Consider the following 26,135-nt stretch of genomic DNA (forward strand, 5'->3'; position numbering starts at 1 on the left):
CGGCATGAATACCAAGGCAATCGATACGAGTTTAACACCATTTGGCGTTTTTGCCTTTGAAATTTGGCCAATAGTTGAATTTGGTCAACAATCTTGAAAATAGCTCTCGGATGAAAATTTTGACATTATAGTTCATTCTAAAATATTGAATTTGGTCTAGAATGACCCTTCATTCGCTTTCCGAGGCTTCCAGCCTAATTTCGAGGCCCGTTGTGAAATTTTGCTTAAAATAACCCTTGGGTGTGGGACCTATTTTCAGTTATTATGACCTCATATAGAAATTTTGACTGCATCATTGAGTCCGAAACATCGAATTTATTAGGTTAGCACAACTTATTTGCACGCACAGGATTTCAGATGAATTTCGAGCACCCACCCTATCAGAGTATTTGATCTTACTGAAAACTCAGTTTTTACCTAATATATGGTGCAGCCCAAATTTCTCTCTGTGATCGTGGGCTCTTGGACATGTTTGTGGAGGTCCATGTGTTTGTTCTTCGCGATCACGGAGACATGGACAACTTCACAGAGGTCTATAAATTTGTTCTTCGTGTTCGCAAACCCTTAGCCGCTTAAGGCTTAAGTCCTTTACCTCTGCGATCACCAGCCCCGGTTGCATTTGCAAAGGTCAAGTTTCTTGACCTTCATGTTCGTAGGTCACTGTAGTCGCATTTGGGAAGGACAATGTCTTGGTTTTTTAATAGAGACCAAGGATGAATTTCAACATTTCATTGAAAGTTCAAGCCTCAATAACGCCTTCATTCTAAGCTAAAATTAGTGATTTAAGGGTCCAAACTCAAGATGATTTCGTGGGGAATCTAGTGATAAGCTTAGAAACTCGAGGGGAAGATTTGCATGAGGTAAGAATTCAAATTTATCCACTGATTTAGTTAATTTTGGAGTGAATATTTATTGAACTTTGGAGAATTATAATTTGGCCAATTTAGTTCCATTTTTAGTGATCGTTGAGGATAGATATTAGGTTTTTTCATAACGATCATTGTGTTATGTTTGGTTTGGGTCGTGGGGGTGTCGTTTGAGAGAAATAGTTGATCAAACTAGCCTTTTTCATCTTTTAGTTCAAATTTTATGAATTTTCATTACATGCTCGTTTTGAGTAGTTTCCTATCTATGTGCTTTTGTGAGTTTGGGAGATATTTACAACCTATTTTTTGGGTCAACTCCAGAATTTTGGATGTGGGTCCAATATTACTCATTTTAGACCCCAAAATTCATCTGTCTCTGAATTCAATAATGTTAGTGTCCTAACGATAGTTTTAATGTTGTGATTCCATTATTGATAGCATGGCAGAATTCGGAGGCCGCTCAAAAGGAAAAAGCTCTGGTTTCATGAATTAGAGCGTGCATGGTCGGCTTACAGGTAGCCTATGGTTTTCCTCTCGTAAGACTGAGCTTGTTTAGGCAATTTTACATTTATTTATATGAGATTTATTGTGTTGGGTGTCGAGCATGCTAAATTCCTAAAATTCATGTCCTAGGCCATATTTTGGGTAATTGTTGGATTGTGTAAGCATAACTCATGTAGTTGTTACTTATTCCTATCATGTGATGAATATTGTTCCTGTGGGTATATATTTGGCTTTAGTCTAGGCTTAGAATAACATTACCTTAGACTTGTGTGATTTTGGGTGTTGTTGGTCCTTAGGGCTTCTCCGAGGACGTTTCAGACGGTTAGCTCCCTGTAGACTGATATAGTAGACTTGAGTCTGATAGTCTAAGACTTAGCTAGGCAGTAAATCAGCTTGTGTCTTTACCTCCATAATGCCCTATTCTCCTATTGGTCCTGGATCTCTCGGTTCTTGATTTTTCGAAGTTTTTTTGGCGATTCGGGTCATATTTGGTTCTAGCTAAAGCAGTGCATTGATGATAATCAGTTTGGGGGTTCTCCCCATGATGCACCATTTTTCACTGATTATAATTTTGTCTGGTCCCTTAGTTATAGATATCTGGTTAAAGTCCATAGTCCATCTTACTTATGTTCAGCTTTTTAGCTACAGATAACCAGTTGAAGTCCGCAGGCAAGCTTACCTATATCCAAGCTTCCTACCTACTGATACCCGATTAAAATCCATGTTCTAGGTTACTCCAGCTCAACCTTTGCCTACAGTTACCTGGTTACAGTCTGTGGTCCAGCTTTCATGTGTTTAAATTCCTGATTCCCTGATGAACTTGTGGGTTAAGTCTTTATCTACTCTCGGTGGAGGGTTGAGGTGTTATAGTTTGGAAATGGTTCAGTTGAAGTCTGGGAAATGATTATACTATTGAAATGTTTTGGTTTCATTCATTTTCTTTCAGCTATTCTTTCAACTGTAGGGTTTATGGAAGTCCATCTAAGTGGTTACTCTTTATTTGTGCATGAGTGTACCCATCAGGTTTATGGGAGCTCGGCGGAGTTAGTTAGATTCTTTCTCTTTATTTTCTTGTACGCTTGTGTACATACTCACCTTTACGTATTGTCCTATATTGGGTTGTGATTACTTAATTACATTTTAGTTTACTTTTTATTATCTTGCTCAGTCGGCCTATGATGACTACTGGGTACCTATTGTTTTGGTACTTATACTACTCTCTTCATCTATTTTTGTAATACAGGTTTGAGTACTAGCAACCAGCGTTGATTCGATCCAGCTGCAGTCATGATCGGAGGATAAGGTGAGCACATTGTGTTCTGGATTTACCCTTCTCCTTCTTTACATATATTTTGCCTATCGTTTGCTTTTTATGATAGCTCTATGTCCATGGTCGACTACTAGGACTTGTAATCTTTTATTAGTAGCTTTGTACATGTGACTTACAGGTTCTGGAAAGAATCTTTTTGGTTTATATAAATATATCTAGTTGCTTCCGCCTATTTATGTATGCTCCTGTTATTGCCTAACTATTTTAGATTAGCTTGCTGGTTTTCTACCCTGATATCCCATTACTTGCAGTTTTGGGATATAGGTCAACTTGCCTACTAGTGGGTCATAGTAAGTGTCATCATGACCTTAGAAATCGGGTCATGATAATTTCGTATCAGATCCAGATTCATCAGTCTCACTTGTACAAAGTTAATGTATAGTAGAGTTCTGTGGATCAGCATAGATACGTCTATGACTTATCCTCGGGAGGCTACAAGATGTCTTTAGCAATTTGTCTCTTTTATATCGCTATCGTTCAGTGTGTGTCTAATTGGTTTCTTTAAATCTCACTTGTTCCACTCTTTAATAGAATGGCTCGCATGCTGGCTGGAGTTAGAGGCTGACCATGAGGTCGTACAAAAGTTGCAGCACCAACCACTTAGCCTGATAATTTGGAGGGCATCATGCCACTCTTGGAGGAGAAGATGCTCAGGATGTCCTTAGACTAGCACCTCAATGATTTTCTAGGGATATGGGTGAGGATGCACACGAGTTTCTACTTTTTTTCCACGAGCGGCTTCATACTTTGGGTTTAGTGGAGTGGAGAGGAGCTGACTTTACCATTTATAATTTAAACGGTCCCGCCAGGTAGTGGTGGCATACATACTTAGATAGTAGGCCAGCTGGGTCTCCATCGGTCGTATGAGCTTAGTTTTAGAGGCCCTCTTGGCCCGATTTATCGAGGAGCGTCAGAGATTAGCTTTGGTATCAATTTTCATGGTTGGATCAGGGCTCTATGACAATATCAAAGTACAAGGCCCGATTCTACAAGCTCTCCGGGCATGCCGTCATGATATTACCTACTAAGGAGGAGAGAGTTCGGTCCTTCATTAGGGGATTGAGGCTCCAACTACAAATCGAGACTCAATATTTAGTCTCAGTGGGCATCTCATTTTTAGAGGGGGTAAACCATTCCCGCACGCTTGAGCAGCTTTATCGTGAGGCTTAAGGGGGTACCGATAAGACATATAGATAAGAGGATAGATATGATGGGCACCACTTTAGAGACCGGAGTCCTATGATGAATAATAATACAAGAGGATAGCTATGATGAATAATAATACAATAAGATAACCCCCAAGACCTGGTATCATTTGATAGTCGAGCTACTAAACTAAATAATGAAGTACAAGGTTTATACAAATACCATAATAGTAATAGTAATATAGACTATCTCCAACTATAAAATAAGGACTAGTCCAACTCAAAAATAGAAGGAGATAGGCATCTCTGAACACCAAAAGCTCACCGAAGTCTCCAAAATCCAAGCGCTTCTCCACATTCTACACGATATCCAAGTAAGTAATGCAAACCTGTACTATGATCTATAGGATGTAGAAGAATAGTATGAGTACCAACAACTGGCACTCAGTAGGCATCGGCGGATTGAGCTCCAAAGATAAAGCAACTATAAAGAACATGTAAGCAAGGAGTATATATCACAAGTAACTAACAATAATAATACGGATGCCTATAATAAGATGCATCAGCTATAAGAAATAGGAAACAGGCAAGAAAACCAAGGATGTACCTGGTGGCACTAGTCCAAGTCCTGAACACGATGACATACTCCAAAGGAGGAACCGCTAAGTTACAACCTAGTAACTAAACTAAACATATATATCACATAAAGGTCCAAAGGATCGTACCAACTAAATCCCTGCACAAAAAGTTAGATAAATAAGAACAAGGGCAGTGACTACTTTCAAACAAGAGACCACCCTTTATACCGCCACAAGTTCACAAATAGTAAGACAATACCTTCCGAGCCTTTGTGTGTCTAGAAAGTTCACTCACAAACAAGTAAACCTACACGGAATCCCATACTACCGACAGGTACAAACAACTATGCTGATGATAGGCAATGCATATGTGAATGAAAGTTATGCAATAAACATAGTAATACCATTTGTACCAAGTACCTCATACCAAGATATATATACCTACTTTCAGTCCTAGCTATGAAGTAGGACCCATGCACCTCTCTAGAATCGCCATAGGGGGATCAGGAATGCCCCTATACACTTGCCTGGTCCCGATCCAAGTCTTATATCAAATAGATCTCAATTTGTATATCCGATCATAAAAGTACACTCCATCGCAGTGACCGGAGATAAAAGTCAAATTAGTATAGAAAGGGTCAAAAATCTTTATGACCTGGCCAGTATCATAAAAATAAGCTCATCCTCGATGCCTCAAATTAATATTATAAAATGAGTGCATCGTCAATGTCTCGAATTATTATAATAAAATGAGCACATCCTCAATGCCTCTAGTCTACTAAAATACTAGTAATAAAGGTAGTATGATCCCCATTTCAGAAAAATCAGTATAAATAATTTAGGTTGCAACCCAACTTTCTCAAATTAGTGCCAAGAACTAATGTATGCACAGGGGTTGACTACATCCATGAGAAAATATTGATCCAATGTTATGCATGCCATCACCAGTACCCAAACAGCACACTCAATCACTTACAATAATGAATTCACAAGCACCTTATCCTCTAGAGCATAGAAATAGGACTACTACATGTAACCGACCTCTAACCAATACCTGTAGGTCAAATCTACTCCTCTAACTCAACAAGTAGTCCCAAATGGGAAGTCATCCCTAACTGGGTAACAAGGAGGAGGAAAGTGAGAAAATGGTGCTCAACTAGTCAATCAAAACCTCTAGATCCAATAGGACTACGACCCTTATAATACAACCATAGCTAGCCCCGCCAAATAGCAACAAGAAAGCATAGGGAATTTCAGCTCTAAATGCATAAATGGGATCCAACAGTAATTTATAAGCCAGACTTGGTGAAAACCCTACATCAACGCTCCAACATAAGTGTACTACAAAAAAGAAGAACACTAAGTCTCATAAACTCCCGCTAACAACGGCTAGAAGAACTAAGTATCAAACCACATCTCAAGCCAAAGGCACAAATCTGCCTACCTTCATAAGCTTCAAATAAGTCACCTCAAATTGGCTAATCAAGGCTAAACTAAGGCATCATCAAAAATCTTACCAATTAGACTAAAAATCTCAGAAAGGCAACCTAGCCTAAGGATCACACCGAGACCAAGAACCAAAAATCTAGGAATCAAGCCTACCCATCACATACAATCCAAACCACAAGTAATTTATACCAGACAATACCTCATGAATCTCAATCAAAATAAAGGAGACCGTAGCCTACATCGAAACCAAACACGCATGCTCCAAGTCTACTTCTCGATAGTGTTTTGCTCCCAAAATGACTCCAAATGCCTCTACGCCATCAGAATTCTATTCTTTTGTCATTTTTCTAAAGTTGCAACCCAAGTCAAGCATTCAAACTCAAAGAGCTCCAAAATAAGGAATCAGGCACAAAACCCTAATGAACGACCAGACGACCGAACTGTCAGTGCTAGCAAGTCATAAATGGCTTGGGGTTACTACAAAAAGCTTTAAATGCTTAAAAGATTGAAAAGGATAAAAATTACCTGGAGGGTCATTACATTAGGAAAATTATGCGTTAGTACATAGAAGTTATTAAATATGTGAGATATGCATGAACAATGAAATAATAAATGAGCAATATGGACATAGGATGCATGACCAATGTGATGAAACATAGATAAGACTTGAAAGCATTTGATTTCATGGTGAAAACCTATGGTGAATGCATCATAAAACTTCATACTAAAACTTACATCATTCATATAACTTTTGTGGGATAAGACCTTTAACCGGCATCTAAGACCATGTGAGTAATAATATGGAATTTGATATAACTTCCACATCAAAAAGCGAGAGGTTACTTGCCAAGGTAGACTCAGTGAGAACATCATAAGATATATGTGTATCAACTAGCTAGGCCATAAATGCAACCAATGGGGAAAACGTAGTTTGGGACTTCAGGTTGCTACTAGGAATACCCTGGTTAACTACTTTTGGTTACCAGATCAAACTCCACGTAAAATTCCTCTTCGTGCTTAGTCAATATCCCAATGGAGTAGTAAATCAGAATAACATAGTAATATTATGAATCATTCATAACCCTTTGAAATCATTAATAACATCATTCATATAGAGTAGCTCATTAAAACTTTGATCCGATCAATTTGAGAATTGGACGTATTAACATCTCAAATCGTAAATAGATGAGTTTAATTTTAAAAATTTGATTCAATCAATGTGAAGACTTTACTTTTCACACCTTGAATCCATGACATTACATATCACCATCTTTAATTCAGTCTTAATGGACTTTAATAAAACATGATTGAATAACTTTCATAAAACTTTAGTGAAGCCTTTATCATTTATAAGACATTCTTCGGGATCCTTTGAAATGTATGATAACAATTCATTGAAATTATAGTAAAAATTAGCTTCATGCATGGGTAATTATAAAGAATCATAAATAATGTAATTGTGGTTAAGGTATACATAATTATGTCATAGGAATCACATAAAATTATAATCACATCAACCCAATGTAATTTTGACAAAACCCTAGAATTTATAAAATTGAAATTAGTATAGAATTTGGGGAAAAACTTGGGACTTCATGGATGAAAAGAATGCATGAATGAAATCTCACATACCTTAGTTATCCAAGCCCTAGAAATGGTGTTTGAATTTAGGAGACTTGACTTGAAGATCCTTGAACTCTAGTCTTGACTTAGAAAAGAAGCTTACTCAATTGGGAGAGAATTCTAGAGATAGAAATGTTGCATAAAGTGAATTGGGAATGAATGATCTTGAAATTGAAGGGTTTAGGTATTTATAGGTTACCCAATTAACCTTCAAAAAATGTAGTTTAGGAGTTTGAAGAATAGAAGATGTCCAAAATATCCCCATTAATTGCACTTGGAAGACCCTACGACTGAGCTTTTATGTGTCGTTGATGCTTCTACTAGTCGTACAAATGGCTCATTAATACACCTTTGAGACCTACACCAAATCAGCCTCAGGACTTTTCTTATGAGTCCTCTGTATGACTTGTTGAAGTTTCTATGGGTCTTAAGACCCACTAGTCCTGCAACTCTTAGAGAACCTGCAAAATTGAGCCTTTGAATCTTTCTTATGGACCAATAATACGAGTCATCAACTTGAATCGTATACCCTCTTTATACTTAAATAATTTTCCTTACTCAGTACCATCCCTACTAGTTACTCCTATGATTTGTAGGAGTGCCTATAACTCATAGATCAAGTCGTAGAAGATGAGACAATCCAATTTTCTTAAAGTTTTCCTTTGTTTCAACTTTTGAACTTTCAGAGTCTTATACTTAGTTTCCCTTCTAGTCCATTCTTTCACTTTCTCTTCTTATATTTGTTCGACATGTGTCATGAGCCTAGAGATGTCTATATCCTTAATCAATATGATAGTTTTGCATTGCTTAGAAAACAACTCCGAAACTCCCAATATGAAGTTATTCATACGAGGTCTAGGGTTCACAACCATGAACAGAGCATACTTTGACAATTGTGTGAACTTCAATGCATATTCACTCACACTTGAGTTCCCTTACTTTAAGTTGATTAATTCTTGACTCTTAGCTTCCTTCATCTCCAAAGGAAAGAAATGGTCTAGAAAAGTATCCTTCAAGTCCTCCTAATCAATAGGACCCATATCCCTAGTTCTCTCAATCTTCCATTGACTAGACCATATTTGAGCGAATCCTTTCAATTAGTACATGGCCAAATAAACCTTATCCACCGATATCACCCCATAATATCAACAATCTTTTTAAATCCTTCAATAATCTCTTAGGGGTCCTCATTCAGCTTAGATCCATGAAAATCTAGAGGATTCATTCTAGTGAAGTCATTAAATATTGATGCCGCCATACCCAAATTTGAGTTCATAGGAGAAACATCTTCTTTGTTGGCCCATGCCGCCATAGCTTGGGAAAGCACTTGAAATGCTGCCCTAAATTCTGCATGGGTCACTTATGGGGGCATTGGGTCATTCGAAGCTAGTTTCTCTTCTCCAACATTCCTTCTCACTGGATTTCTTTGTGGATACATGGTTCTATAATCGCAAAGAATAAGCATTAAAAGAAAATCCTTAGAGTTCAACTCTATAGCACGATTAAGATCATGGAAGAAGTGAAGCTTTTTTCCTACAATGTCTCATAGCCTCCTATTCATAGATCTAGCATGCTTCACACTTGTTACACCCCACACTCTCGAGCTCGGAATGTCTTTTAAGTTCTTTAGACATTATCATGTGAGCTAGATAAGCTACGGCACTATCAACCAACTCCAAGGAAAGGAGAATGTGATACCCTATAGTAGAGAAGGTTGGAAATAGAGTCATAAGAATCCGGAAGGAATTGGAGGCCAAGTATAGAGTCGTAGGACTTGATTTACCTACGTAAGCTACTAATTTAGAAGTCTTATACACTTGAGTTGCTTAATTACATACCAATCTTACATAGCATGGATTACATAGGCTCCTAAAATACGATGAGATTACGAACCCACAAGAAAGGAGAAAAAATGACACGTGGCAGCCAATGGAGGAGCGACTCGTGGAAGCACCTCAAGCAAGCAGGTGACCCACCTACTTAGGGTCAAGTAGGTTACCCACCTACTTGGAGGTGGAGCCCACAGGGACATGTGGCAGCCTAGGGGTAAGGCATGGATTTGTGGCCCAATAAGGACTGGACACGTGTCACCTTATAGGGATGACACGTGTCACCTTATAGGGATGACACCTGTCACCTCCTAGGACCACATATATACATGTATATCATGTCTTAAGTTCAGTTCCTGCACTTAAACTTCAGCAAACAAAACGAAAAGCAAACCCTAGAATAAAAGAGAAAAACGTGATGGCTTGGAGGAAAGAAATAGGTAAGTCCCGATTTCTCTCCATAAATTAATTAGATAAGGTATTCTTCTATTAATAGGAGGTGGTTAATAACGTGAATTACCTATTTGGGGCAGCAAAAAAGAGTAAAAACCAGCCACAACATTTCAGCCGCGTCAAGGAGGTTCCGAAGTTAATTTTCAGCATGTTTGGGAAGCCATATGATAAGCTATGGCTTGATTCTCTTCTCCCATGTTTTTTCAAGGATTTGGAAATGTTATTAGGGTGTGAATAATTTTACGTTACGGTTTGGAGCAGCACCAAATGGACAGCAAACTGTCCATACAGTTTCAGCGCGATTAGAGAAGTTCCGAGGCAAGTTTTGGCGAGTTTTGGCTAATTTCGGGTAAGGTAAGAGTTCTTCTTTAAATTTGGACTTCATGGGGTTGTTATGTTAGGGTATTATATACATTTTATACTTCTTGAAGTATAAAAAATGTCATGGAAATGCTCGACAATAGAAACAATCGAAAGTGAAGTCGTCGTAGTTAAATTGTAGTCAAAATGGGGTGTTGTGAGTGTGGGGTGATGCTGCAGGTGTTTGGTGATTTCTTGCAGGGACTAAATGTATTTTAAAAGGGGTTTGTGTGCTGATTGTTTCAGCTACACGACCCCTCATTTCGTATAATTAAAGGTTTTGCGAAACAAAGACTAGAAACCCTATTTTGGTATTACAATTTTCAGCAAGCCGGGTGGAGTTTATATTGCGTAATGTTGCCATGTTTTATTGGTATATGAGCTGAAGGTTGTTGTTGTTGGTTGGATATAGTAATTACATATGTAATTGGGAATTCGGATAGGGCACATTATAGGAGAGGTGTTGTCCGATTTTCGTTAACGCCTTAACTAGTTAAGGAACTAGTCGAGAAGGCAAACGAGGGAATGGGGTTTATGAATACTCTTAAGTAATGTAAGACGATGAAAGGTCTAAAGATTTTGATGTTCGTATTGATTTCATGTTACCTAGGTTCATGGGACAACAAGGCGACCGGGACAAAGACTAACCCATAACAGGTATGTGAAGCTTTCTTTTGGCATGTTGTTGGAATAAGTATGTAGAGCTTATCCCTTCTCTTGGCATGTTTTTGGCATAAGTAGGTAAATCTATTCTTCTTTATTTTGGCATTTCTTAGATATAATTTATGAATGGTTTGTATATGGAACTTGGGGATAATTCCATTCGTAAAGCTCCGAGTACAGTCCATAATTCTTATCCACTTCGTAACGGTAGAACTCCTGTAATAGTTGAGCTATTGCCTTTTAAGGCTTCTATAGGATAAAAGGTAATATATGTAAAGCCTCTTGACTCGTGTTCACTTTTAAATGCTAAGGCTCTTAAGATAGCTAAGCTACCACCCCCGAGCCTAACTAGATGCATGAGAAGCATGAACTATAACTCCTATTCATTTCTTAATATCAAAGTTCTTGAAGTAGTTGAACTACTATCCTCGAGTCCCTATATGATGAATACTAATCGAATGTATGAGATCTCATGCCTAAGAACTCTATAATGACAAGTATCTATGATTGCATAAGCCATTTGGTATTACCTCAATAAAAGTCTAAGACTCTTGAGACTCCTTCGATATGGCCCCTAATGGCATTTAGACGATACGTGAGATGATAATCATTTTGATCCTCAACTAATAGTCCATGAGGATTGTTATACCGAGTCTCAGATGATGAGCTAATTGCATATAGTTCCTCGTTACTCTACTCGTACAGGCTGTTAATACATAAATTCACCGCGCCCTATGAAGGGCCGGGCATGATAAATTCACCACGTCCCATGAAGGGCCGGTCATGATAAATTCATCGCGTCCCATGCAGTGCTAGGTATGATAAACTCACCGCGTCCCATGAAGGGTCGGGCATGATAAATTCACCGCGTCCCATGAAGGGCCAAGCATGATAAACTAACCGCGTCCCATGAAGGGCCAGGCATGATAAATTCACCACGTCCCATGAAGGGCCGGACATGATAAATTCACCATATCCCATGAAGGGCTGAGCATGATAAATTCACCGCGTCCCATGAAGGACTGAGCATGATAAATTCACCGCATCCCATGAAGGGTCGGACATGATATATGATGAAATGATTATTCACCGCATCCCATAAAGTGTCGGGCATGATATATGACACAATGATCATTCACCACGTCCCATGAAGGGCCGGGCATGATAAATGATGAAATGACATCTTCATTGAGTCCCTCCCTGAAGGGCCGAATACAGTCTATAGACATGCATATGGAAATATAGTGACACACTTGTAGCACCAAGTCCTATAGTGGGCCAGGTATGGTATGTAAGGAAGGTATACATGCCCTCATGTCATAAGATAGAGGTAGAGAAATTCGTTAACTGTTATATTTGTTTCCTGCATCCCTACTTCAGTTGTCAGCTCAGTTATGTATTGTTATTCTTTATATACTCAGTATATATATCGTACTAACTCCTCGTTCTTTAGGGGCTGTGTTTCATGACCGCAGGTATAGATGTCCAGTTTGGAGATTGGTTAGCTTAGGAGTTCCTCTTAGCTATATCGGAAGTGCTTCACTATCCTGGAACCTAATTTTTGATACTGATCATTTAATATACATATTTATTTATTCAGGGGTACGGTGGGGGCCTTGTCCCGCCATATGATGCAGTTATTACTCTTAGAGGTCTGTAGACATGTGTATGTGGGTTATTTGTAAGTTTGTTTCAGTTGAGCTCATAAGACGTATTGAAAATGTTTTCATGGTGTGGCAGCCTCGTCGGCTCGCGTGCCCTTTCTTGTTATGATACAAGTGAATGAGGCTGCAAGTTTATGAATATTTTTTGACCCAATGGGGTTTGTGTATGGTATCACATCACACACAATTCCACTTAAAGGTAGCTGATAGATATGCATAAGGGGGTCCAGGTCGGACCCTAGTCGCGGCCTACGGGGTTGGGTTGTGACAACACTGATTAAAAAGACTATACTTGAAGAGACATGTTAGACTCCCTAGGACACTTTAAACCTTATGCTATTATACCATGTTTATCACAACCTAGGCTAGACCCTATATATAATATGATGATTAGAATCTTGAGGGACCCCAACCAGGTCTCTTACTATATCATTCATGAGCATGCATAAGGTACGTAAAGAAAATAAGCAACAACATATACATGGAAGCATAGTCTTAATAAAGAGCATAAGTCTCAAAAATTTAGAATGAAAGACAACATAGACTCTAATCATCCAACATGCCTCTACTAACTAAATGGTGGTGTAAGACAAGCTCCTACCTCACCCATGACAACATAAGAGAAATGAAATAGTGAAATAACATAATGAAAATAAAGTGTCTTGTCCTCGAAGCATGAGGAATCACAACTAGAACAACTGTACTAAGCTCTAGCCATGAACGAGAGGATGAGCGTGATCGTTAGACCCTACATTATGATACAATGTAGGAAATAATTATGCAATAGTACATGAAGTGCACTAAGTATGCGAGAAGTATGCATGAATAATAAACATTGGACATAATTAATATGACTCATCAATTCCAAGACCAATATCATAAAAACACGAGTAAAACCATAAAGAAATGTAAAACATCATAATCATTGATCAATGAATCAAAACATTATCAATATGAGAACTTTACACCATTTTCTTTAACTTATGTGGGATAGTAAAATTTATTTTGAGATCCATACATCTTAGTGAGAGATACCGTTAATCGACATATGAGACCATCTGAGCTATAACATGGAATTCTGATGTAGATCCCATATTAGAAAGAGGAGGCTACTTGCCAAGGTAGACTTTGTGATGCCTAAGTGGATCTACTAACCTACTAAAAAATCAAACCTCAACTATTGTGTGACCCTATTAAAGGAATCAATCCTTTACTAACAGATGATCCTTCTTCCTACGGTGGCATGTAGTTATAGAATAATGAGATCAACTAACGGTCTTATTCCTCTACTAATGGGTGAGCCTATTATCCTAAGGTTCACTCGGTGCTACGTCAACTCTCAATGATATATTATGCATAATATATCATATGCTTTAAAGATGGCAACAATCTAGTAATACTAAGTTCATCAGCAATATTTGAAAATTATAAGAATAGCTCCATCAATATACCATGATATCATAACATAATTCATATAGACACTCGCCTCTACTAACAATATCTAAATCATGATTTATTTCTTAACGTGAAAAAATCTTTCATAATTCATGGTTACTTACTTAAAACGTCATTCTTCACTTTCATGAGTCATTCATAAGCCTTGATAAACTTTCATAAAACATTAATGGAAATCCTTCATAATTAATGATTATAAATCCTTGAAAACATACTTCAAAATAGTATATAGTATGGGTAATTGAAATTGACCTTGAAATCATGTAATGTAGTCTGAACTATGCATACTCTAATCAGTAATCAAAATATATATCATGAGTAAGAGGATTCAATGTAGCATCATAGAATTAGGACTTTTAAAAGAACAAATCATAAGAAAATTAGTGAGAAAACTTAGGATTCCATGGGTGAAAGGGTCCAAGGATGAATTTCCTCATATCTTAATGAATACTAGCCTTGAAACTGAATAGGAGACTTGAGTTCTTGAAACTCTAGCTTGATTAGAGAAGAAGACGTTGGAAAAACCTTTGATAGAATACTTCTCTTGATTCTTAAATTTTTCACTTGAAAGCTTTTAGGGTTCTTCATTGAGAAGAGGAACCCTAAGATTGTTTTGAGAGAATTTCTTATGACTAGGATGTTTAGATTGGTGATTATGTGAGGAAAAGTAGTTATTGAATGATATACTCCTTTAAAAACACACAAAATGACTTAGAATAGGGTAAGAAAGATTTAGAAAAGACCAAAATAACCCTGAAATGCATACAGGAAGTTGTTGAAAAGATTTTGTAACAACCCTTCACACAACGCTTCACTGCACGTGAAGAGGAGTTGTGAACATGTGACTGCGTGACAAGGATTTACTAAATGGGCATTACTTTTTACTATAAACTCCAAATGAGAAAAACTAGGTGGAGTTAGAAAAAGGATGAAAAGAAATTTAATTTGATAGGTCATGGGCCACCTAATTCTCTATATTTTATAAGGTGTGATCATTTGAATCTGAACCAAGTAAAATCTTATATAAAAATTCAATCGGTAACGAAGCTTGCAACTTAAATTAATTATAAAGGATTCTTTTTACCTTAATAGGTCTCCAAATATATTTCTACACTAAAGAATTTACCTTAACACACCTAAGATAAAAATTGAACGGACCCCTGGACGGACCATTTTCACAGGCTGTGAAAAGCTCCACGGGCCGTGGAGTGGTTCGTGAAGATTGCCTTGATCAAGTTTGTAATGACCCTCTAGGTCATTTTTAAATTTAAGCATTCATTCCATTATTTAGAGTATTCCTATAGCAACCTCAAGCCAGTTATGACTTATTGGAACTGACTGTTCGGTCGCTTGGTCGTTTGTTTAGGTTTTAGGCCCGTTTACCTGTTTTAGAGCTTTATTAATTTAAAAAGTTGACTTTGGTCATAACATCAAGAGAACAACCTCAGAAAGGAATTCTAATGGTTTCATCTGCTTTGGAATAGAGAAATTAGGATAGTGGCATAATCGACATGAGTACCAAGGCAATCGGTACGAGTTTAAGACCATTTGGCACTTTTATCATTGAAATTTGGCCAATAGTTGACTTTGGTCAACAATCTTGGAAATAGCACTCGGATGAAAATTTTGACATTACAGTTCATTCTAAAATGTCGAGTTTGGTCTAGAATAACCCTTCATTTGCTTTCCGAGGCTTGCAACCTAATCTCAAGGTTCGTTGTGAAATTTAGTTCAAAATGACCCTTAGGTTTGGGACCCACTTTTAGTCATTATGACCTCGGATGGAAATTTTAACTGCATCATTGAGTCCAAGACATCGAATTTGGTAGGGTAGCACATCTTATTTGCATGCAAAGGATTTCAGATGAATTTCGATCACCCACCCTGTCGGAGTATTTGATCTTGCTGAAAACTCAACTTTTACCTGATATATGGTGCAGCACAAATTTCTCTCTATGATCGTGGGCTCTTGGATATGTTTGTGGAGGTCCAAAATTTTGTTCTTCGCGATCAAGGAGACATGGCCACCTTCACAGAGGTCTATGAATTTTTTCTTCGCGTTCGCAAAGCCTTAGCTGCTTAAGGCTTAAGTCCTTTGCCTCCGCGATCACCAGCCCCGACTGCATTTGCGAAGGTCAAGTTTCTTGACCTTCGTGTTCGTAGAGCACTGTAGCCCCATTTGAGAAGGACAATGTCTTGGTTTTTTAATAGAGACCAAGAATGAATTTCAACATTTCATTGAAAGTTCAAGCCTCAATAATGCCTTCATTCTAAGATAAAATTAGGTCATTCAAGGGTCCAAACTCAAGATAATTTTGTGGGAAATCTAGTAATAAGCTCAGAAACTTGAGGGGAAGATTCGTGTGAGGTAAGAATTTGAAATTAGCCACTAATTTAGTTATTTTTGGAGTGAATATTTGTTGAACTTTGGAGAATTATAACTTGGCCAATTTAGTTCCATTTTTAGTGATCATTGAGGATAAATATTGGGTTATTTTGTAAGGATCATTATGGTATATTTGGTTTGGGTCGTGGGGGTGTCGTTTGAGAGAAATAGTTGATCAAACTTGCCTTTTTCATCTTTTAGTTCATTTATGAATTTTCATTACATGCTCATTTTGAGTAGTTTCCCATCCACGTGCTAGTTATCAAATTGATTTGTGAGTTAGGGAGATGTTTACAACCTATTTTTTGGGTCAACTCCAGAATTTTGGATGTGGGTCCAATATTTCTCATTTTATACCCTAAAATTAATCTGTCTCTGAATTTGATACATTTAGTGTCATAACGATAGTTTTAATGTTGTGATTCCATTATTGATAGCATGGCAGAATTTGGAGGTCGCTCAAAAGGGAAAAACTCTGGTTTCATGAGTTGAAGCATGCATGGTCGGCTTACAGGTAGCCTATGGTTTTCCTCTCATAAGACTGAGCTTGTTTAGGCAATTGTACATTTATTTGTATGAGATTTGTTGTGTTGGGTGTCGAGCATTCTAAATTCCTAAAATTCATATCCTAGACCATATTTTGGGTAATTGTTGGATTGTGTAAGCATAACTCCTATAGTTGTTAGTTGTTCCTATCTTGTGATGAATACTGTTCCTGTGGGTATATATTTGGCCTTAGTCTAGGCTTAGACTAGTGTTACCTTAGACTTGCGTGCATTGATGATACTCATTTTAGGGGTTCTCCCAGTGATCAACGATTTGTTGTTGATTCTAATTTGGTCTAATCTCTTAGTTATAGATATCTGGTTAAATTCCATGGTCCAGCTTACTTGTGTTCGGCTCCTTAGCTACAAATAACCAGTTAATGTCCGCGGTCGAGCTTACCTATATCCAGGCTTCCTACCTACTTGTTACACCCGGCACTCTTGAGCTCAGAACATATTCTTAAGTTCCTTAGACACTATCATGTGAGCCGGATAAGCTACGACACTATCAAACAACTCTAAGGAAAGAAGATTGTGATACCTCTCGAGAAGGGAGGTTGGAGATAGAGTCATAAGAATCCGGAAAGAGTTGGAGGCTAAGAAATGAGTTGTAGGACTCGATTTACCTACGTAAGACACTAAGTTAAGAGTCTTACACACTTAAGTTTCTTAAGGATATATCAAGCTTATGTAGTGCGGATTACATAGGCTCTTAAAGTGAGACGAAATTACGAACCCACGAGGAAGGGAGAAAGATGACGCATGGAAGCCAATGGAGGAGCGAAATGTGGCAGTACCTCAATCAAGCAGGTGATGCACCTATTTAGGGTCAAGTAGGTGATGCAGCTGCTTTGGGGAGGTGGACCCCACTGCCACATGGCAGCCCCTAATTGGCAGCATGACACGGTGGCCAATCATGGCTTGACACATGTCACCCTAAGGGGATGACACATGTCACATCCTAAGTACACCTACACATATGTATATTGTGACTAAGGGGGTGCTGCTTATCCCAAAATTTCATCCAAAACTGCAGCAACAAATAAGAGAAAACAAACCCTAGAGCTAAGGAGAAAATTGCGACGGCTTGGGAGAAAAATATGGTAAGTCCCGATTTCGTCCCGTAAATTAATTATATAGAGTATACCACAATGATATGGAAGTATTAGTAGTATAAAAATAGAGTTTGGTGCAGCAAAAAACGGACAGCAAGCTGCCACGACGTTACAGCACGCTGAAAATAAGTTCCGAGGCGCGATTTTGGCTAGTTCTAGCCAATTTCGGGAAAGGTAAGTTATTCCCCTCTAATTTGAAGTTTATGATGTTAAATTAGGGTGTATTACACACCTTAGGGTCTGCTGTAAGTTGGGGAAAAGATTTGAAAAGTTCGGCGTTTAAAATAAACGAATTTGGAATCGCTATAGTTAAGTTGTTGTCGAAATAAGGTGTTGTGCGCGTGGGGGCTGCTGCTGGTTGTGTTGTGGCGTGTTGCAGGGTCTAAAATTTCTCTAAATGATGTGTGGGAGATGCTGGTTGCATCCACATGACCCTCCACTTTGCAATTAAAGAATTCGCGAAAGAAAGATTAAAGACTCTAGTTTTGGTATCTTAGTTTCGAGTAAATTGTTGGGGGTTTATATGGTGTAATTTTGGTCGTAATATGTATATGTATGGTCTTATGGTTCTATTTTTGGTTGGATGCAGGTTCTAAGGACATGGTTGGAATTTCGGATAGGTCACATTATAGGGGAGGTGCTGTCCAATTTTCGTTAACGCCTTAACTAGTTAAGGAACTAGTCGAGAAGGCGACCGAAGGGATGAATGTTATGAATACTCGTGGGTAGTCTAAGTTGTTGAAAAGTCCAAGGTTGTTAATACTTGCATTACTTCCATGTTAAATAGGTTTCGAGGACAACGACGTGGACGTGATTAATAGAAGTGCATACAAGGTATGTAAAGCTATTCCTTCTTTTGGCATGTTTTGGTATAAATATGTAGAGCCTATGTGTTCTTTATTTTGGGCATGTGTTAGATCTAAGTGACAAGTGATATTTGTATGAAGCTTGGGGTAACTCTATTCATGAGCTATGAACATGATTCATGATTTATAATTCGTGTCCATTGTTGAATGTTAAGACTCTTAAAGTAGTTAAGCTTCCATTCCTCAAGTCTTCTATATAATAAGAAGTAGTGTATGTAAAGTTATTCTTCCTCTCTTTTGGCATGACTTAGATGTAAGTATTGTGTATATGAAGTTGAATTTATTATACTCTTAAAACTCTTAGTGTGAGTTAAGTCTTTTGTTCACTTCCTACTGATTAGAATTCTTGTAACAAGTTAAGTCATTACTTTTCAAGTCTCCCATGTGATAGGAAGTGGTGCATGTAAAGCTTGACTTTTCCTGCTTCTAGAAAGACTAGACTAAAGGTGCTATAGGACATGGATTTGGATATAGCCACATTTATAGATTCCGGATGTAACTCATGACTTGTACCCACTTTTGAATGATAAGGGCCTTAAAGTAGTTTAACTACGACCCTTGAGCCTCTTATAGGTTGAATAGTGTTGGGATGTGTAAGTTCCTATACCTAGGGGCTCTTGAACATGCTTGATGATGATATCTAAGGAATGTTTGATATGTTACAGAGATTTACATGTACGTATATGCATTATGATATATACCTGGATCGGGCCGAACGTAGCTCGGCACATTTTGCTATGTAAGGATCAGGTTGTACGTTCCACGACATTATTATGCATTATACGGATTGGGTCATCGTACCTTAGCATTATTATGCATTATACGGATCGAGCCATCGTACCTCGGCATTATCATGCATTATATGGATCGGGCCATCGTACCTCTGCATTATTATGCATTATATGGATCGGGCCATCGTACCTCGGTATTGTTATATAATATATGGATCGGGCCGTCGTTCCTCAGCATTATTATATGATACATGGATTGGGTCATCGTTCCTTGACATATACTTTCTATATACAGGGATCGGGCTGTACATCCCACAGCGTTAATGGTGTATATACACCTATCATGATAGATGATGTGTTTGTAATACCGAGTCCCCGAGCGGGCCGGATACGGTATATGATAGTGGTATACATGACTTTATTTTGTAAGGTGCAGGTACAGTACCCTATTAAATGTTATACTTGGTTTCCTGCATCCTTGGTTCAGTCGTTGTCTCAGTATTGTTATGTTTTACATACTCAGTACATATATCGTACTGACCCCCCTTTTCTCGGGGGGGCTACATTTCATGCCCGCAGGTATAGATGTTCTTGTTGGAGATCCGCTAGCTTAGGGATTCCACTCAGCTATGTTGGACGTGCTCTGCTGTTTCGAAGCCTTACTATTAATGCTGGTCATTGATGTATATGTTTATTTATTCAGAGGTACGGCGAGGGCCCTGTCCTGCCATATGATACAATTATTACTCTTAGAGGTCTGTAGACATGTGTATGTGGGTTATTTGTAAGTTTGTTTCAATTGCTCTCATACGACGTATTGTAAATGTTTTTGTTGTGTGGCAGCCTCGTCGGCTCGCATGTCCTGTCCTGCTATGATACAGGTGAATAAGGCTACAGGTTTATGAAAAAAAAGTTTTTGACCCGTTGGGGTTCGTGTATGGTATCATATCGCACATGGTTCAACTTAAGGGTAGTGGATAGATATGCATAAGGGGGTCCAGGTTGGACCCCAGTCGTGGCCTATAGGGTTGGGTCGTGACACTACTGATACCCAATTAAAATACATGGTCTAGGTTACTTGATCTCAACCTTTGCCTATAGTTATCTGGTTACAGTCCGTGGTCCAGCTTGCATATGGTTAAATTTCTGATTCCCTGATGAACTTTTTGGGTAAGTCTTTATCTACTCTCGGCGTTCGGTTGAGGTGTTGAAGTTTGGAAATGGTTCGGTTGAAGTCTGGGAAATGATGATACTATTGAAATATTTTGGTTTCATTCATTTTCTTTCAGCTATTCTTTCATCTGTCAGACTTCTGGAAGTCCATCCAGGTGGTTACTCTTTATTTGTGCACGAGTGTACCTATTAGGTTTATGGGAGCTCGGCATAGTTAGTTAGATTCTTTCTCTTTGGTTTCTTGTACGCTCGTGTACATACTCACCTTCACATCTTATCCTATTTTGGGATGTGATTACTTAATTACATTTTAGTTTACTTTTTATTATCTTGCTCAGTCGGCCTATGATGACTACTAGGTACTTGCTGTTTTGGTACTCATACTACTCTCTTCATTTATTTTTGTAATGTAGGTTTGAGTACTAGAACCCAGCGTTGATTCAATCCAGCTGTAGTGGTGATCGGAGGATGGGGTAAGCACACAGTGTTCTAGATTTACCCTTCTCCTTCTTTACATATATTTTTCCTATCATTTTTTTAAGATAGCTCTATTTCCGTAGTCGACTACTAGGACTTGTACTCTTTTATTAGCAGCTCTATACATGTGACGTACAGGTTCTGAAAGGGATCTTTTTGGTTTAAATAAATATATCTAGTTACTTTCGCCTATTTATGTATGCTCTTGTTATTGCCTAACTATTTTAGATTAGCTCGCTAGTCTTCTACCCTGACATCCCATTACTTCCTGTTCTGGGATATGGGTCGACTTGCCTACTAGTGGGTCATAGTAGGCGCCATCATGACCTGAGAAATTGGGTCATCATAAGTTAGTATCATATCTAGGTTCATCGGTCTCACTTGCACAAAGCTAATATCTAGTACAGTTCTATGGATCAACATAGATACATCCATGACTTATCCTCAGGAGGCTATAGGATATCTTTAGCAACGTGTCTCTTTTGTCTCGCTATCATTCAGTATGTTTCTACTTGGTTTCTTTAAATTTCACTTGTCCCACTCTTTTATAGAATGGCTCGTACGCTGGCTGAAGGTAAAGGCTGACCACGAGGTCGTACCAAAGCTGCAGCACCAACCGCTTAGCCTAATGATTTGGAGGGCATCATGCCACTCTTGGAGGAGAAGATGCTCAGGGTGTCCTTAGACTAGCACCTCAGAGATTTTCTAGGGATATGGGTGAGGATGCCCACGAGTTTCTACTTTCTTGCCATGAGCGGCTGCATACCTTGGGTTTAGTGGAGTCGAGAGGAGCTGACTTCACCATTTATAAGCTAGACGGTCCCGCTAGGCAATGGTGGCATACATACTCAGTTTCAGAGGCCTTCTTGGCCCAATATATCAAGGAGCATCAAAGATTAGCTTCGGTATCAGTTTTCATGGTTGGATCATGGCTCCATGATAATATCAAAGTACAAGGCCCGATTCTACAAGCTCTCCGGGCTTGCCGTCATGATATTACCTACTGAGGAGGAGAGAGTTCGGTGCTTCATTAGGGGATTGAGGCTCCAGCTACAAATCGAGACTCAATATTTATTCTCAGTGGGCATCTCATTTTTAGAGGTGGTAAACCATTCCCGCACACTCGAGCAGCTTCATCATGAGGCTCAAGGGGGCAGCGACAAGAGATCTAGACAAGAGGATAGCTATGATGGGGGCCACTTTAGAGACCAGAGTCCTATGATAGATCTCAGCAGAGATGTCAGTCAGTTCAGCCCAGTCGCCTATTTTAGGCCTCTTTTCAGACTTCGGAGGATGATCAACACCATTAAATTAGTTTTAGTGCCGGTCCGAGTTAGGGCTGATGTGGTTTGGAGATGAGTTCTTCTGGCCGGGGTATCTGACCTCCATCTTTCAACCGACATTACCAGGTATGCTATGAGTGCGGGGAGTTAGATCATTGGTACCGTGAGTGACCTTAGTGTCGGCTAAACTTACCAGGTCCATAGTCAGTAAGACGTGCGCCAGCACTAATGCCTCTAGTTAGAGGTGGATGATAGGACCAAGATTACAAGAGTGGTTATCAGGGTATACGGGGTGGTCTTCGGGGAGGCAGGTCAGGAGGTAGAGTCAATGTGTAGGATAGAAGAACTCATGCCCATTTCAATACAGCTCCAACTAGAGTAGAGGCTGAGGCCTCATATGATGTGATCACATGTAAGGTTTTATTATGCCATCAGCCCACATCCGCTTTATTTGATCCAGGCTCCATATATTCTTATATATTTATTTATTGTTCCCCTCAGCTGAGTATGATCCTAGAGCCATTAGTGGAGCCGTTGCATGTTCTGACCCTGGCAAGTGATTCTTTAGTAGTAGAGTAGGTCTTTAGATCCTTTATGGTGACTATTTAGGGGTGTGACACTAGATTTGATCTCATTTTACTTGATATGGTGGAATTTGATTTGATTTTGGGCATAGACTGGTTATACCCTCAATGTGCGGTCTGGGATTTCTATGCCAACACCATTACCTTAGCCATGCCTGGTATTCCATTGGTGGTGTGGTAGGGCTTTTGTATTCGCATGCCGATTGGGGTGATCTCTTTTGTTTGGGATCAGAGGTTAGTGTCTAGTGGGTGTTTTTCATACTTCTTTTTTTGTTAGAGATATGAGTAGGGAGGGCCCTATAGTAGATTCAGTAACTACCGTCAGAGAGTTTGGATATGAGTTTCCTGCGAGCATTTCCATTAATTTATTACACTTCCATCAGTATACAAGGTGTATAATACACTTCATAACGACCCCATAAAGTTTAAATATAAAGGAGAAGCCTTACCTTACTCGAAATTGGCCAAAATTGCGCCTTGAAAACTTTTTTAATGTACTGAAGTAGCGGACTATTTGTAGCTCGTCCTTTCTGCCCCAAAATGGATTTTTACATTTTCAAACATCGCTATATCATCGTAGGATACCCTAAATAATGAATTTACAGAACGAAATCGGGACTTACCTATTTTTTTCCTCCAAGTCATTGTTAGTTTCTCTCTAGACTTAGGGTTTGTTTTCTTTGTTTGGTTGTAGATTTAAGTGTAGGAACTGAAGTATATGTTACATATAGATACATAAATGTGGTCCCAAGAGGTGACATGCGTCATCCCCTAAGGGGGACACGTGTCCAGCACTTATCGGGCCACCGTATCTATGCAAGCAAGGTGGGGCTGTCACATAGCAGTGGGGCCCACCTCCCCCAAGCAGGTGGGTCACCTGCTTTCTTGAGGTGCTGCCATGTTTCACGCCTTCATTGGCTTCCACGAGTCATCTTCTCCTCCTACTTGTGGGTTCATAATCTCATCTTATGTTAAGAACCTATGTAATCCGTGCTACGTAAGCTTGGTGCATTATCAAGTAGCTTTGGTATGTAGGACTTCCAAGTTAGTAACTTACGTGGGTAAATCAAGTCCTACGACTCATCACCTAGCCTTTAATTCCTTCTAGATTCTTATGACTCTATTTCCAACCTTCTCTACTATGGGGTATTACATTCTCCCCTCCTTAGAGACGTTTGATAGTGTTGTAGCGTATCCGTCTCATAGGATAATGTCTAAGGAACTTAAGAGACATTCCGAGTTTAAAATTGTGGGGTGTAACACAAATGCGACACTTATTAGAAAAAGTCTTCATTAGGCCCAGCACATCACATTGGGGAGCACTAGTATTGTTTGTGAGGAAGAAAGATGGATCACTGTCAATGTGTATTGATTATAGGAAGCTTAACAAGGTGACAATAAAGAATAGATATCCCCTCCCCAGGATTGATGATTTATTTGACCAGTTGTAGGGTGCTAAGTATTTTGTTAAAAATAGACTTGCGGTCATGCTATCACCAGGTACGGGTAAAGTTGGTAGATATTCCAAAGACTGCGTTTATGACCTGATACGAGCATTATGAGTTTTGGGTGATGTCTTTTAGGCTGACCAATGCCCCAGCAGTGTTTATGGATCTTATGAAATGAGTGTTCAAGTCATTCCTAGACCTGTTCGTGATTATATTTATTGATGATATTCTGGTCTACTCACTATCGGAAAGGGAAAACGCAGATCATTTGATGATGGTACTTGGAATGCTCCAGCACCAGAAGTTATATGCTAAGTTCTCTAAATGTGAATTCTGGTTGACTTCAGTAACATTCTTGGAGCATATTATTGCAGCTAATGGTATTCGAGTAGATGTACAGAAAATTGAGGCTGTAAAGACTTGGCCTAGACCTACGACACCTACTAAGGTACGTAGTTTTCTTGGGCTAGCAGAATATTACAGGAGATTCATTGAGAAGTTTGCTTCAATTTCAATGCCTTTAACAAGGCTAACGCAAAAGGCCACTAAGTTCTAGTGGAGCGATGCTTGTGAACGAAGCTTTTAGTTGCTGAAACACAATTTGACTATGGCCCCAGTTCTAACTCTTTTTGAAGGACCAGATGGCTATTTATTTACTGTGATGCTTCTGTTGTTGGCCTAGGTTCTGTATTGATGCAACATGGTAGAGTCATAGCTTATGCCTCCCGGAAGCTAAGAATGCATGAAAGAAATTATCCAACTCATGATATGGAACTAGCATCAGTAATTCATGCTTTGAAAATATGGAGGCATTATCTATATGGACAAAAGTTTCCAATATATCTTTAAGCAGAAGGACCTGAATTTGCGGCAGAGAAGGTGGCTAGAGTTGCTGAAAGATTATGATGTTAATATTCTATACCACCCAGGGAAAGCAAATATTGTAGCAGATGCATTTAGCCGTAAATCCATTCATGTTGAACGAAATAAAGGTTAGATTTACATACCTTTAGCATTCACTTGCACAAAATATGTATATAATTCCCAATATTATCTCAACCTATATTAAAACTTTAAGCACTACAGTTAAGCTAGGAAAAGGCATAAAACGTAGTTTATCGTTAGTAGGTTATTTCTAAAAATTTGGACAACACCTTCCCTATACCCTCACTTTTCCCCACTTCCAAACATTACATATAATCACCAAGCAATATCAACAATCACACATTCAAATTCCACGTCAAGACAAGCAAAGATGATATTCAAAAATACCCCAAAATATTTACATAACATTCAACTTTCGTTAATTATCTACATGACGATAACAGTGCTACCGAATTACTCTTAATAGGGTGTAGCCATCACACCTTATCAAAATGGCTTATAAAATCCCAACAATTAACCATACAGTGCATAATCGTAACTATACTTAATATTTTAATTCAACATAAGCAACCACACATTACAACCAACCCTTAACTCAATTACAACTTCAACTTGACATATCGAATTCTTTGATTTTCATAATATAATCAACCATAATAATAGCTACAACATTAATCTAAATTAATCCACCATTCTTGGCTTAGAATAGCTCCCACACGACCT

This window comes from Solanum dulcamara, chromosome 8 (genome assembly GCF_947179165.1).
Source record: "Solanum dulcamara chromosome 8, daSolDulc1.2, whole genome shotgun sequence".
Taxonomy (NCBI): domain Eukaryota; kingdom Viridiplantae; phylum Streptophyta; class Magnoliopsida; order Solanales; family Solanaceae; genus Solanum; species Solanum dulcamara.